This window comes from Callospermophilus lateralis, unplaced genomic scaffold, assembly GCF_048772815.1.
Source record: "Callospermophilus lateralis isolate mCalLat2 unplaced genomic scaffold, mCalLat2.hap1 Scaffold_1341, whole genome shotgun sequence".
Lineage (NCBI taxonomy): Eukaryota > Metazoa > Chordata > Mammalia > Rodentia > Sciuridae > Callospermophilus > Callospermophilus lateralis.
The window spans coordinates 415,241-431,567 of NW_027512504.1; the positions used below are offsets into that span (position 1 = coordinate 415,241).

The 16,327-nt window shown below is 38.8% G+C and overlaps 1 pseudogene; it reads left to right on the forward strand.

Moving 5' to 3' along the window:
• The window catches only part of LOC143640199 (VPS10 domain-containing receptor SorCS1-like), a 74,016-nt pseudogene extending 58,919 nt beyond the window's left edge, over positions 1–15,097 (forward strand).
• The last annotated feature ends 1,230 nt before the right edge of the window (positions 15,098–16,327 follow it).

Below are 16,327 nucleotides of genomic sequence, written 5' to 3' on the forward strand. Positions count from 1 at the left end.
GCATAAATTCTTCAAAAGTATAAGCAAAACTGGGTAAAAGTCTACTCTAAACAAATGAATACAATTTTACCATATCTGTAAACTTTGCATTGTAATATTTACCAAAACTAAGTTTGGCACCCCATGGTCAGGTTCAATATTCCATGGTCCAGAATTCTACGTTTCTGTCCAGTTCATGTGCCAGCCCTAGGAGCAAATAAGATCACTGCCCCTGTTGGTTACATTTTGTGTTTGTGAATACACATTGTTTCAACTATACAATTTATTATTTCATAAGAATTTTATGTACCATTCAGTAGTACCCTCAAAGTACCTTGTCTGGGAGAGCCATGGGGTACAGTTTGGGGGAGGAAAGGAAAGGCAAATGAAATCTCATGAATCTTACCAGAATGTGTATATTGGGGTTGTGGCTTAGTGGTAGAGTGGTTGCCTAGCACATGTGAGACATTAGGATTGACCCCCAGCATAACATAAAAAATAATTATAACAAAAAAGAAGTTTTTATCTACTTCCTTTAAGTCCTTATGCATAACAAATGCTTTCTGAGAAAACTAAGAGTGACTTCTCTAAGGTAACACAGGGTAAGTTTTAAAAGTAGAAATGATCTTATTTGCTAATATTTTGTTTTTTAGCAATCAGGATGTAAAGTCTGGTCATTCTTAAAAATAGTTCTATCTACATACTCCAGAATATAACTCAAAATCATTTAAAACTTGCTTATACAATTTACAGGTATAATGTTGGGATACCTCAATAAGAATAGTAATATTTCTCAGCATTTTTATTCATGGTCAGTGATAACAGTTTTGGTAGCACTAACTATAACACTTCTTCTTTCAGATATCAGAAGTACTGATCCATAAACTCAACCAAAACTCAGTGCACTTTGAATTGAAGCCTGAGGTCCAAGTTCTGGTCCATGCAGCTCACCTAACAGCAGGTCAGTTTCTGTGTCCCAGGACTCTGGCTAGTGACCCTGTCAAAGGGAAAGACCAGACCTTTGAAAAGAGGTGTGAAACTTATTTAATTAAATTTTCTATTCTTTTCAGAAAGCAGACTAGATCTCATAATCCTCTCCTGTGGCCACTGGAGCTACTTACTCCCTATGAATTTAGAGGTTGAAGAGCAACTGAACCTGATATTCCATACTGAACTCCATTTTAAGGGATCACTATCTAGTCCATCCTTTGTGGTCTAAAATTCGCTTTATAGCATACTCAGCTTCTGAATAACATTCTCAGGCTGTATGTTGTGCTCTGCACTGGTGTGATTTATCAGAAAACCCTCCTTTTATCAGAATTATCTATTGAAAGGGGGAGCATCCTAAGTCAAGCTGGATAGACAGCTAGCCTCATGTTTCCAATTCTTCAACTCTGGAGGTACGCCAACATTTCGTCATTCTTCTTTCTCTCATAGTTCTCTCCCATAGTTTATTATTTCTGTTTGATTTTCATTTGACTTATTATTTTTTTATTATGTGCCAAATATTGCTCAGATTATTGGGGGGGATTTGAAATATTAAATGCTATTTTAAAAAATGTTCATGCAAGAAGAATTGGGTTAGAGCTGGGACCAAGTTGAAAAATAGGAATTTAAGAATTTGGTAATTAACTGAGACTGGTTTGGCCAAGACTTGTGTCAAGATTAGCACTTTTCAACAATTGAAACAAGGAAGCCAAATTTAAGAGGATTCAGCTTTTTGTTTGAGATTGATTCTAAGTTAGAACTAGCTATCTGATTTAGAAAAACAATACAAAAAATATTTAAACAGGTGTTAGACTCTATCTACCAAAGACAATAGAGAGAGTTCTCCTTTCACACATGAAAAGACTGACACTTTGAATGAAGGATTTGTGGGATGAGATAATTGCCATAATTTCTCTCTTTCTTTATTTTCTTTTTCTTTGGTACCAGGGATTGAAGCCAGGGGCACTCGGCCACTGAGCCACATCTCAGCCCTATTTTGTATTTTATTTAGAGCAGGGTCTCACTGAGTTGCTTAGTGCTTCACCATTTCTGAGGCTGGCTTTGAACTCACAATCCTCCTCTCTCACTCAGCCTCCCAAGCCACTGAGATTACAGGCATGCACCACAGCACCTGGTTTTGCCACAATTTCTTTTAATTTGAAATGAACATATTCATTTTTGGGTGCCTAGAAGAGAAGCAGGAGGAAGTCTGAAGAAAAGGAGGAAGAGTGAGGAAGAATTCTCACTTCACTTCACCTTCTTTTCCGTTTCATCTCCCTTGTAGGGAGGGAAAATGGTTTTTTTTTTTGTTTTGTTTTTTTTTAAGAAAAGGACCACTGTTTGCAACATTTCATGTCTCATAAGCAGGATCGCTAATACCTTCCCAGGGACCATTATAACATGCTGCTGCATTCCATTAATTGCTTAGCAGATGTTCAGCAGTCGTGTTTTAAAAATGTTCAAGCCAGAGTCTGTTGCCATTGAGACGGCAATTCATAATTTGGGTTGTCTCCAAGGGAAAAAGAAATGTCTCCTTTCGGGAATTCACTAGCCTTATTTTGGTTTTTAAATTCCGTTCCCTGTTTTCTTTCATGAGAATACAAGATAAGCATTTGCAGATACCTGAGAATCATCCAAGATTGGTTTTGCTGGTTTCCTCCTACATGTCAGAAAAATGTTTAAGAAATTCTCTTTGCAGGAGAGATTTGAAATTGCATGCGAATAGGAAAGAGATGAGAAACATGTTATCAATAAGTTTGAGGAACATGACCTCAGTGGCTCCCTTAGGCATTTCTGACTTTGTGGCTGCCAGTGACCATGTTTAGCAGACAAAGTCTGGGACATTACAGAATAATCCAGAGAGTTGGAAAGGGAGTAAAAACCATCATGTGGGAATTGGACTGGAAGCACCAGTGTTTTGACCAAAGTGTATCTTTGCTTATGCTATCCCTGATTGGAATATTTTTCCCAACTTCTTCATCTTTCTTCATCCCCTTATTCTATTTGTATTTTAAGGCTCAGCTCAATGTCAATATTCACATAGAAACTTTCCAGAGAGCTTTACCTAAATAATATCTTCCCCTGGTCTGAACTCACATGTACTTTTAAATCTATATCTTTCTGATGATAATGGTCATGACCAATTGTTACCATGATTTTCATCATTCTTATTTAAATCCTGTGGGTGTGGTTCATTGTATCTTTATATTGTCTTCATCATTGTACCTAGCAGAGAACTTGTACATAGCAAGTACATATTACTTTGGTAGCAATTAGATGTGTAATGAATGTATAACTTTAGCAATGTAGTCAAAATCTCATTCTCTCAGTTAGTCTTTAGATCCAACTTATTCAGTTGGGAATCATATTCCCTGTCACAAAACAACTGGTTTGTGGAGACTTGCATATATTTATCCAATAAGCATCCAGGGGAAATCCACCTCATTTTTCCATATGGCATTAATTATATGTGGCAAGCATTGGGAATGGGCAGGTTGAAGGAAAATTAGATTCATGCTCTCTAGATTTTTGTGTCCTAGAAAAATAGGTCTGAGAAGGACTCAAAGAAGGACCACCAAGAGGCTGTTGCTGAAAGAGAGTGAATCAAGTACAACTTATTAACCCTTATTCTATGTTCTGCTCCCATACAGGAGAGTTTCCAATATCAGAAATCAATGTTACATCATGATGGGGCTCCAGGTCACATACCTGTTATGGAACCAACCTCACCTTACCAAACCAACATTTTTTGTGACATTTCCCTTGCCTTCCCTCTCTCTCTCACTTATGCATTTTCCTTGCCCTTCTGAATTACACATATGTGTATATATACATATATTACATATATATGTGTGTGTATATATACACACATATATAAAAGTATGGCATTTATTTATTTATTTATTTATTTTGGTACGGGTGATTTATCTCAGGGGCACTCAACCACCAAGCCACATCCCCATCCCTTTTTTAAAATTTTATTTAGAGATAAGTTCTCAATGAATTGCTTAGGACCTTGCTACATTGCTGAGGCCAAAATTGAACTCAGAATCTTCCTGTCTCAGACTCCTGAGCCACTGGGGTCACAGGCATGCAACTCAACTTGAATAATATATCTTAAGTGCAGTGAAGTCATTTTAAGGGGAATGTTTTCCAGTGATTCTGGAAAACTCTGATTCAAACCATTTGGTTTCTATAAGTACTTGTGGAAGAAAAAATCCCATCCATTAAGAAAATATTCATGAAATCCCAAAAGTTGTTTCATTGCTTCTGGTAACTTGAGATGTATGATCTTATTCCTCACATGACTCTAGCCCTAGTTTTGCAATTATTACTTTAAACCTGTGGTTTCTCAGAGGTCATGAAATGAATTAGGACTCTCATTCACTCTATACTGGCTAGACTTGAAGCACAGGTGCTAGTACATGAACATTCACTAATTGTAACTACAAAGAATAAAAAAATATATTAGTTGCAGAAGGTTGGGTAAGGATGAGACTTTAGGTTGAATGGAAGTTCACCCAAAGGAGAGGCAATAAGCCTGCCGGGTTGAGAGGCTATTTGAACAAAGTTGCAGCAACAACTGGTTTATGCATCCAATTATGAACTGTTTTATGTGGTTCAGGGCATCTAAACATGAGCTGTCAAATATTCATAGTTGGTGTGTTTATTGTAAGTAAATTATGACAAAGGGGAAGGGTGCAAAAATTCAAGGAACACAAATATGCCAGTGTATCATAAACTTTATTGACCCTCATCCATGTGTACTAGTGAGGAATCTCATTAGTGTAGGTTGGAGATAGTAAAACATGATAAATGTGGGGAAAAGAAAAAGAAGTACAAGAAAGAATTTTTAAAAAAATAATGTTTGAGTAATGGTCCACAATCCTTTCTCTTTATAACATAGATGTTTTCAACCCCATATGTCAAGAGATGGTAATTTATTTGATGGCAATGAGGATCTAGCAGGAGAAGCCTCTTTCTTGGTTTTCAAAGAAGATAAGTTTGGTGGTTTATGTTGGGTTTGATGTCATAAAGCACATAAGTGAAACACCCCATCAGGAAGCTAGAAATCAGAGCTTGAAAACTCATGTGAGAATATCAGGACCTGAAAATACATTCAACTTTGAGTTCAAATTTACCACCACCTACCAGATTTTTAGGTGAGGAGAATCTGCTGACAGGTGGTAAATTAAAGCCCTAATTTGCTGGTACAAATCTTTCAAGCTCCATCAAACCACAATCTTTGTTTTTGTGGGCAGTCATGTTCATGAATAAATTTAGTCTTTATATTTGACTGGGGTCAGGGACATTGGGAAGTGGCATAAAAATGTGTTGATTCTTCTACCATAGAACAGATAATGGTTCTGCATGAGATAAAGAGACAGCAAGAAAGGGGTCACACTGACATTTTATTTGAGTAGGCAAAAGTCTAACTAGATTAATCCACACTAAACTGTAAACAATAACTTTTCAGGGATTATAGGCATTTCTCAAAAGTTGTTTATTGGGCAAATGAACTAAAATCTGAGTGGTGATACTCCAGTGCAGAATGACTAGTAAGAAAAGGGCTGACACATTCCTTCTACCCAATTAGAATGAGTGAAAACCAGTTCTATTGTTGGAAAAGCTATTTCTAACCTATGGTAGGAGATATCTGTTGTAAATCATTTATTCTCAAACCCAAGCACATTTCAGTAAACTTATGAAACTTTGAAAAAAGAGAATTTTCAGACCTCACTGCATTCAGTGAAGCATCCCAGGAGTTCTCAAGGGATGATATCCAGGAATCTGCATTTTTTTAGCAAGTTTCCCAAATCATGCTTATACAGCCATCACTTTCACCAGCCTCAATAACCACTGTTGGAAAGCATTCTACAAATGAAAATCCATCTTCAAAACAAGGGAAGGTGTTGGCACCATCTCCATCAATGAATCTGATTTATAACTAGTAATCCACTCAAACAGAGAAATAAGAAGGGGCTGTGATATTAACTATGAGAGAAAATTATTAATATACATTGAAATTGAATTTCCTGGCATAGTTGGAGACAGTGTAATTGGCAGAAAGGTAGATGACGGGGAGCAAAATGAAATGTGCCTCCAAATCTGGGATGTGCTCTATCTATAATCTAGAGGAATGGCAAAGGCCAGCCAAGCGCTGTGGCCGTGAAGCTGTTGAAAAATGATTAAAGTATGAGTGAGAATCTTAGTGGCAGATATAATTGAATAGCCGTGAGTTTTATGAGAGTTGAACAAATGATATTATCTAGATAATATTCATATGCTAATAGGAGCAGAAAATGAATGATAAATCCACATCTCACTGGATCCCTACACATACTTCAAAATAAGGATGCTGTCCTACCCTTAGCTTTCCAGACAGGTCATTGTTCTCCTGGAATTTTGGACACACGTGATTAAAAAAAAAAAAAGAAACAAAGGTTAATATTTCTCAAAGGAAGAGCCTCAAATCTCAGGTTAAATAAAATATATATTAAAAATTGCACAGTAATGTCACTCATACTGCCTATCAGTTGCCTTTTTTAAGCAGTTACATTTAGGATAACTGTCCTTTGTCAAGGGTATGTGTGGGTTTTGTAATAAAACTGTTATCTTGTGTCATCTTGGCTTCCATGGTTTTGCTGACTGGTTTAATTTCTTTTGTGGGTGTAATAAAAAGATATTATCACAGAGATATTAGAGAATTAATATTTCCAGGCTTCAGTCGATGCCACTGGACATGTGATAAGTAAGGGTGGAGCATTAGCAGCTCCAAATTTCAACCTAGGTTGTCCAACTCATGAATTCTGCCCTCCGGCTTCCTATTGAGAAAGACACTTCCTGTGTGAGGATAGAACTGGCATTTGTCAAGAAGCTTTGAACCCTACAATGTCATCTAAGTCACAGCATTACAGATGCTACTGTCAAATGGTTGTTGTGGAGCTCTGAAATGTAAAGTGAAATAAATTGTTCCCATAACATTTTCCACTTAGGAATGGAATTAGTACTAGTGAAACTTCCACAGCCAATACATTTCTCTATTTAGTCTCTGGTTGCCTTATTATCTACACAGTGATCATTTAAAGGTCTCTTGTGAGTAACTGAATAGTGATAGTATTTGTTCTTCATTTTGTTTTTCCTAAAATTAATTGTTTTCTTCTTCAAATAATTCAGTTGTTTCACAGATATATGCAAACGTGGCTTTTGACAATTATGAAATCATTATGCTGTTAAGATGAATAATCACAGGTGCTCAGAGATCTAAATAGATCCCTTATCCCAGCGTGATGAAATGAATGTGATGTTTTCATAAATCTATCAAAGATAAGCAATGGAGCTATTCCTCAGCTTCTAATAGATTCTTTTGTCATCATCGTCTTTTTTTTTTTTTTTTCATTTTTTTCAATTACCTGAGCTCATAAAAGAACTGATCAGGGTAACTGGCCTGAGTTGACCAGCCATGAGGAGGCAACTAGGAAGCGCTGGTCTGGGGGAAAAAAATGAGAAAACACGTAAAGAGAAGAATCCAGAACCTAGGTCCAGCTAGTCTTCAGATATTAACCAAGTTTCTTATACCTAAAGTGATCGGACTGTCCTGGATAATACCTATTTGTCAGTACAAGCTCTAATACTCCTTTATTCTTAAAGTGTTCTCTTTAAGATGGGTTTATTTTTAACCTGCCTTACCAATTTCTTACCAAGTATTGGATAATGTGGAACCCAGTGGTGAGACTTGCCAGTTGGATTTTAACTAGTTGAAAGAGAATTTTAAGGAGAGGAAGTAGGCGTGGCTTTGTAACAAACCACCTAAAAGGTCAGCATCTTAAAAATAAGCTTTTATTGTTGCTTCTGAGTCTGTGGATCAGCTGGGCGATTCTTCTGGTCTTGTCTGTGTTCTTCCTGCTACCATTTAATGACCTCCTTGATCTTGGCTGGGCTGTCCCACGTGGGAAAGAGTAGCTGCATAGTGACTGCTCTAGATTGGCGTTGGTTGGGATGACTAAACTGTCCTCCACGTGGCCTCTCATCCTTTAGGAGACTGTTCTGGGTTTGCGCACCATGGCAGTGTTCCAAGAGGGACAGAGAACAGGACACAGGTCTTCAAACACATGATGAGCACACCATCACTGCTGTTACATTCCATTGTCAAATGCATGTTGTCATGGTAACCCAGACTCAAGGGGTGAAAGAAACAGATTTTACCTCTTGGTGGGAGAAGCTTCAAACTCATTGTACAAGGCCTGGACACAGAGTGTTAGAAAATTGAGCCAGCAATGTAGTCAGTGCCCATGAGGCTGACAATTCACTAAGGGGAGACTTGAAATGTTTATAGGTAATTTTTAGAAAACTCTGAGAGCCATAGTCATATTCAGCTACTAATAGCAACAAAGAGATACTTTTGGTTTGGTTTGGTTTGGTTTTCATGACCTAGAAAATATGAAAGTCAGGTATGCCCTAAAGATATGGGCTAGATAATTTTATGAGTGATAAGTCTCAACTGATTGTACATAATAGTCATTTATGTATATATATGCAAATGCACACACACGCACACATATATGTATATACACACACTCATATGTAAATATAGATTTTGGAGACTTAGTCTCAGAGATCATATTAGTCAATTTTGCATAACTGTAATGAAATACTTGAGACTGGGTGACTTTATAAAGTCAAGAAGTTTATTAAGCTCACAGTTTTGGAGGTTCAAGACTCACATCTGATTATAGCCTTCTTGCTGGTAGAGAATGAAAGTGGACATGGAGCATATGTATATGTCTGTATTCTTTGGTCTCCCTCTCTCCTTATAAAGCCATTAGTACTCACTCATGGGAGCTTTATTCTAGTGATCACCTACTTCTGATCACTAATGAAAAGCCCCACCTCTAACCACCATAGTCATTTTAAATTTCTACTGCCTTAATAACTCACAATGGGGATTAAATTTAACACTTATAACCCTGTGGGACACACTCAAATCATATCCAAGTCCTATCATTCAAATTTTTTTTCTCCATTGCAGCATAAGGATCTGATTTCCCACAGTCCAGGTAATTCTGATTAAGAAATTCATAAACTACATTTTGAAAAACAATTTATAGAGTAACAAGGGTTTCTCATTGAATCTCTTTGTGTATATGCACATGCACGCGTGCCTGTGTGTGTGTGGGGGGGGTGTTTTTTTTTTGTTCTAATTCATTATACATGACAATAGAATACATTTTGACACTTCACACATAAGTGGAATATAACTTTCATCCTTCTGGTTACTCATTGTCTTTCAACCGTAAAAAAACCAAAGACCTGTCTATTCATTATGATGAGGTTTGTTCTTGGAGGTTCTCATGACTCATGATTGTCTTTACTCAGTCAAGTGACCTCAGCTCTCTCTGACAGGATACTTCTGAAGACTAATCCCCAGTTTAATTTCCATACAATACTTCACAAATCATTGAAACTATTAAAAGACAAACTGAAGCACTCTTCAAATACTGAAGAGGTAGAGTTAGATAGACAAAAGTTTGGGGATCCCCCAAGGGGCACTTGGGAATGGCCTTCATGGGTGGAATGTTGAAGCAAGACAAAGAAAATAATGTGACTGGATGAAGTGGAGGAGTAGCCTTATTGGATTATTCCAGTCAGAAGCCCTTGATTAAAGATTGGATGGTAATTTGTGACTGGTTAGCTTAAATTTTGTTTTCCTACAATATGACCATTGATGCTGAACTGGGTTTTGGCAAAGTTCAGAGGAACCTAAGCTGCCTCAGTCAACCAGACTCCCAGTTACTTACTTAGCCAACTTCCCTGGCAATTCCCATCTATTCTGTCTAGTGGTCCCACAGCTTTATCCCAATATGGTACAGCAGTCATTAAGACCATCACAGTTGGGCTTGAATTTGAACTGGAGAGAAGTCCACTGGCCAAGTGAGCATGAGTTTTTATGCCCATTTTACACTCTAGGAAAGCTTTCTCTGTGGTATTACAACACCACCTTAATTTCCCCCCAAAAGTTCCAGATCACATGGATTTTCATATTGCCATTCTACAAGTTGGACTTGGGTGTGCTTTGGGAGGTGGGAGAGGGTAAAAGAAAACCAAGAAGTCTTTTGACTTCTTGACAGCACCAGTTCTTGGGTTAGAAATATATAGTAGTAGCTGAGAGTTTCAGAATCATAGTGCAGGTAGAAGTTCTCCAAGATGATGCCTTTAATAGAAGAAGAGGGAACACAAGGTAGCCACCATGGATTTTTGCCTGGATTCACTGGGTTATGCTACCATGTCCTTGATTTCAGAACTTGAAAATCAAGTAAGGAAAGGGGCAAAGCTGCAGTACAAGGGACAGTGGTTCTCAGGGTGAGGCAAGCACTTTGTGGGAAACTGGTCTGATGAATTGGTGGAAAACTATAGGAAAGGTAAAGGAGTTCCTTTCCTGCAGGCATGCAAACCTCTGATGTCTTAATGTGCATCATAAATCTTCAGAAGGGGGTTTGCTATTTTCCAAAACTAGTTCACCATGGAACTCTCTAGCACTATTTTTCTACAGAATACACTTTCAGACACATGACAGTAATAATGACAGGGTAAAAATATTAGGCATGTACTGTGTGCCAGAAGCTGTAACAGTGCTTTGTAAATCCCATCTCATTTTATTCTTACAACTTACTACACCAAACATGATTTTTATCTCTATTCTGCAAATGAGGAAACTGAGTGTAATTTGAAGTCCCTTAGCCTGAAGTAGCAAAACCAGGATCTGATTCCCAAATGGGACTCTATCAGTTACTTAACCCCAAATAGGGAGTTTCAAATTTACTCTCAGATGTGCAACTGTGACTATATATGTCAATAATTTTTTTACAAGAAGATGTGTTTATTAATGTGAGCATCCCTATTAGGATAATCAGCTCAGATCCTTATAAATAGAATATAATCATTCAAAGCATTGCTAAGATCCTCATAGGATTTTTCAAATGGTGTGTGCCAGCTTTGGGGCTTAGAAATGTTGAGTCACTTGGAGCAGTACTTGTATCTGTGTTTTGCTCTGTGCGCTTATAATGGGGGAAAAAAACTGCTCAGCACTTTTCCTCCTGCACATCTACTTTGTTTAGGCTGCAATTGAGGAGGGATTAATCTATGCTAATTCCACACAACAAGCCAAAACCCATTTATCACCACTTTCCATTCCTCAGCAAAACACACAGAAACGCACCTAAGTATTGGGCAAACTAAGATATGCAGCCGCTGTTGTGTGGAGCAGTAAAAAACCGTTTATATCCAGGCACACATCAACAAGCAGAAGTCACCCACGAAACACAGAGGGCAGTGGCACTCAATCCCTCTCCACTGCTGTCTGCTGTGTCCCACTTGCTGCCTCTGAGAATTGACTAAGTGAGGAGAGAGAGAGGGGATAGCATGAGTTTTGGAAATTGGGAGGGGGGTCAAAAGCTGCTTTTCCCACACAAATGTGCTAATTGCTAACAGTGTTAACACTGTTTCCTTAAGAACCACAATTTGAGTGTGAATGGTTTAGGATTAAAAGATTTAACCTTGTGATGGGAAGAGAGATGGGAGGAGGAAGGCAAAGATGGGCGGTAAAGTTCTAGTGTGTGTGTGTGCCCGCGCGTGCATGTGCATTATTGCATATGTAAGTTTGCTTTCATATGTGTTAGTGAGGACCTAGCCAAGGAATTTCCTCTTAGTTTTTCATTTATTTTAGATGCCACCCCTTCAAGTAAACTGTGTCTTCTTCTTGGTGGCACCAAGAAGCTATGCTGACAGAGCTCACTTCCAGGCTAGGAAGTTTAAATACTCTTGACTCTAACCACCTCTAGACCTTGATTTATTACCTGACAGATGAAGGGTTTGCCTTAGAAGATTACCTTGCAAATATCTAGTTTTCAATATGATGATGGTTTCCTGATAATGAAGAGAGAGGAGAGAGATTTTATCTTTTAGATTTGCAGATGATGAAATTGTATGATAGAAGCTGCTTCAAAATAATCCAGTGGTTGAGACTGTGGAGATTAGATGGTGGTGAAGAGAAAATAAGATTGGCTGTCAGTTGATGGCTGCTGAGACTTAAACAATGAGTACATTAGGATTAATTTCTCTATTCTCTCTCTCTACATACACACAGCCACACACACACACACATGCACACACCCACAAACATTAATGCATATGTATACATGCCATCTACGTTTAAAAGTGTATGATCTAGGATTCTAACTGTTCCTTTTAAAACAAAATTTTAGCTTGTCACTTGTTATTTCTTCCTGTACTATATAGTTTTAGTCCCAATGCCCATATTCATAAATATCTTTTTAAATTTCTAATTATCTCCCAGCAGCCTGAGTATATAGCATGTGTGTGTATGTGTATCTGTGATGACTTGGATTCAAGTATGTGTGCTTCTGTTTATTAGTTCCAAGTCTTTGGAGTGACAGGAACCAAGGAGAACTTCTCTGTTCTTATCTACACAATAAGGATCATTGTCCCCATTTCATTAGTGAAAATCAATGGAGATTTTGTCCATGATAAATGGAAGGTATTCTCCTGCCTGATGATATCCCACCAACCGTAGTGCTAATTCTGAAGTGTTCCTGGACTTGGCTGATGGCACTGAGGCTTTATTTTCTTATTTCACATGGAAAGCGAATTTTCCTTGGGTGTTCCACACGAATAGGGCTGCACCCATCTTCTCACACACGCCAACACAGCTATTTCACAGCTTAATTAAGTGCTGCTTGACTTAGAGGAAGAGAAAAGAGCAGGGAGCTTCCTTATATTCAGTGAGCCAATACTACTAAACTCACTAAGAGAAAGAAGAAGGCTTGGCTTTCGTTTTACACTGAACTGGGTGGTGACATGAATTATACTTTCTAGTGGTGGCCACTGAGTGACAGTGATGTAATCTTATAAAAACCAGACAGTACAGAAGCAGCCGAGGGTCTCTACTGAGACCATTAATATTGCAGTCACTTATTCTTGAACGTTTTTACCTTGATGACCAGAATGTTGACCTCTCGGCTCTCAACAGAAACAAGCCACCGAAAATGGTGCTTAAAGGTCACCTGCATTTCTGGGCATCAGATTCTGCTTAAATTGATGGAAGGTAAAGGTCAACATGCTGGCTTCCACGAGGTTCATGTGGATTGTTGCTCAGGCTGGAGCTGTGCCAGATTTGCAGAATGTCAGTTCTTGAGAGGGTTGAAATTTATTGTAAACAAAGTCATTACAAGTACAACAGGTTTCACCCTGAGGTGGAAGAAGATTTGGAGGTCAGGAGAGATGCTTTCCAACACTGCATGTGTGCGTGCCCTTTCAGGGAAAACTTGAGAAGACTAGTGTTCGCAGAAGCTATATTTTTGGGAGGAGAAATCACTGCATTTGAAGGACAGGGGCTTGTTGTCAGGACTTCATGAAGTCATGGAGCCCTCTGCATGTCACACCTTCCCCAGCATCAGAGTGACTGCCCTTGAAAAATATTCACTTAGCTTTCCACACCTTGTTGTGCACAAAAAATATAACATGCACCATCACTTTCCAGTTCTGGTCCTTACAACTGCTAGAATAGGAGCAAAAGAGATTGGGTAATTCACAAAAAAATATTCCTATTGGTGGTTTTACTGGTTATCTGCTTTGCTTAGTGGGAAAAGCTTGCATATAGAATATTGGAAAATTTAATAACAATTAGCATTATATTATTATAAATATGGATGGTCCCTGACTTAAAATGGTTGGACTTAAGAGCTTTACCCATACCAGTGTTCAGTTTTTAACTTTCAGTACAGTATTTAGTAAGTTATATAAAATCATCTAACACAGACTTGCCCTCCACAGGGTGGTCTATAGTTGAATGTTTTGATCTGGTCCACTACACCTTATTCCCCAAACTCTTGCCAGCCCTCCAGTCCACCATCCCCAGGCTCTGAGACCTCTCCTTCTTGTATATTGCTCATAAACATTTGAAGCCCAGTGTTTTAGGTAGGGTTTTGCAAAGGGGGAATTAATTAATGAGAAAGGGGAATAAACTAAATAGAAGCAAGAAAGAGGCATCTTAGCTGTTTCTCTCAGGGATGAATCTGTGTTAGATAATTTTTTTTCCCTACCATAAGATAATGTAAGTGTTTTGTGCAAGTTTAAGGTAGGCTGAGCTAAGTTGTGATGTTTGGTAGGTTCAAGTTACGAGATGTATTTTGACTTGTATTTTCAATGGTATTATCCATGAGTTTATCAGGATATTATCCCAACATTAACTCAAGGAGGACATGTATTAATTAATAATAATAGTAGCAGCTGTAGAAATAAAAGCAAACCTTATAGAGTTCTTAATAATAAGGTACATTAACTCATTTAATCTTTGTGACCACAGAGGAATAGACCATTCATCTCCTCTAACCACAGAAACACATTAAGATGGAGTAACTTGCCCAAGATTCTACAGCTAGCAGGTCGTGGAGCATGGCTGGAATCCTTACAGTCTGGCTCCAGGGTCTTTGCTCTTCATTGCTCCAGTACTTGGTCAGGCCAATTGGAGCATCTGGGGGCTAGAACAGGCTCAGGTGCATACATGTATAAGCTGTATGATTTGTACTTTGTATGTTCCTCCCATGTGGCTTTCTGGCACTCACCAAGCCTGTGTGTGAACTGTGTGAGTCTCTCATGGAGTCTTACCTGCCTGAGTCTCTGCTTATGATGATTCCTTGTTTCCTCCCACAGCCCCACTGGTGGACCTTACTCCAACCCACAGTGGATCCGCCATGTTGATGCTGCTCTCGGTGGTGTTTGTGGGGCTGGCCGTGTTCGTCATCTACAAGTTTAAAAGGTGCGTGTCCCTCCATCCAGGTCTCCCCTACCTCTTCCCCCTCCCTCTTTCTGACAGGTTCCGAAGCACACATGGCAGTGTTGTGCTTCTCCCTTGCACAGCAGTGATGGTTTCTGTTAATGTTTTAGGAAGATCCTGGGGATTAATGTTTATGCCCAGATGCATAATGAAAAAGAACAAGAGATGATCAGTCCAGTCAGTCACACTGAAAACAGGCCCAATATCCCTCAGACTGAACTAAGAAGACCTGGCCAGCTAAGAGATGAGAAGGTAGAATCACAGCTCGTAGGTAAATGATTCCCAGTAGTCATCAGTTGTTCAGCCTCTGTAACCAATGTCTGACTCTCCCTCTAACTGCTTTCTGGCTTCACATAACCACTTCCTTCTGTTCTAACACTCCCTGAGAGAAACAGCTAAGATGCCTCTTTCTTGCTTCTATTTAGTTTTTTCCCCTCTCTCATTAATTAATTCCCCCTTTGCAAAAACCCTCCCTAAAACACTGGGCTTCAAATGTTTATGAGCAATATATAAGAAGGAGAGGTCTCAGAGGTTGGGGACGGTGGACTTGAGGGCTGGCAAGGGGTTGGGGTCGAGGTGTAGTGGACCAGAGCAAAACATGGCAGCCCAACTATAGACAACCCTGTGGAGGGCAAAGAGTACCACCAAAGAAGGAACATAATAAGAGTGACAAGTGTGACCATCCAGAGATTTTTTTATGTAGCAATTATCTAGAAACTGGTTCCTGAGAACTTGAGGACAAGAGACACAAAGTTTGGGAGAGAGGATCCTAAGAGAGCCCAGTTACAGGATTAGATTATTACAGAGAAAATCAACAAATGCCTTTTTTTTCCCAACTGTCTCATATCAGATACCTTAAAATGGACTTCACATTTCAGTAACCTCTCTCAACCTGTGAAGTAAGCATGGGAGATAAGCAGCTAGGTATAGCATGTCTGAAGCTCAGTTGCTGAGTCCTACTATTTATTGCAGAAGAAAGTTTCCAGGAAGTTAGACAAATCCATGGAGCCACCATTGCTGATCCATTTCTTTCCTGGGTTCCTCTTGTCTGTTGGCCTCAGGAGTTGAAGCTGTAAATGTTCACATCTAGATCCTGCATTACTGACCTGGAAGAATAAATTATTACATAAGTGTTGGCACTTCACTCTAATGTCATAACGCCAAACTGTCTAGAAGGCTTTTACATAAGATTTTAAATCTTTTATTTTAGGGGAAAAATGAGCATGTAAACAGAAACAGAACCCTCTCTTTTACATGGATAAGGGACAGGTCTGTGGAGACATTCAGGGGGAATTCAAATACAATGACTGGCTCCTGTTGTAGGTGGTAATAACACCTGCAGCCACATCTGGTATCCGGTTTTCACCATGCATTTTCTTTTACGGGGGACATATGCTAATAAATTCATACCCCCCCACCCTGTCTGTTTACTTACAAAGCATCTAAGATGCTGCATTTTTGGGGTCATTTGCTTCTCAGTATCATTTCCACAGGGTATATGGCACAGTG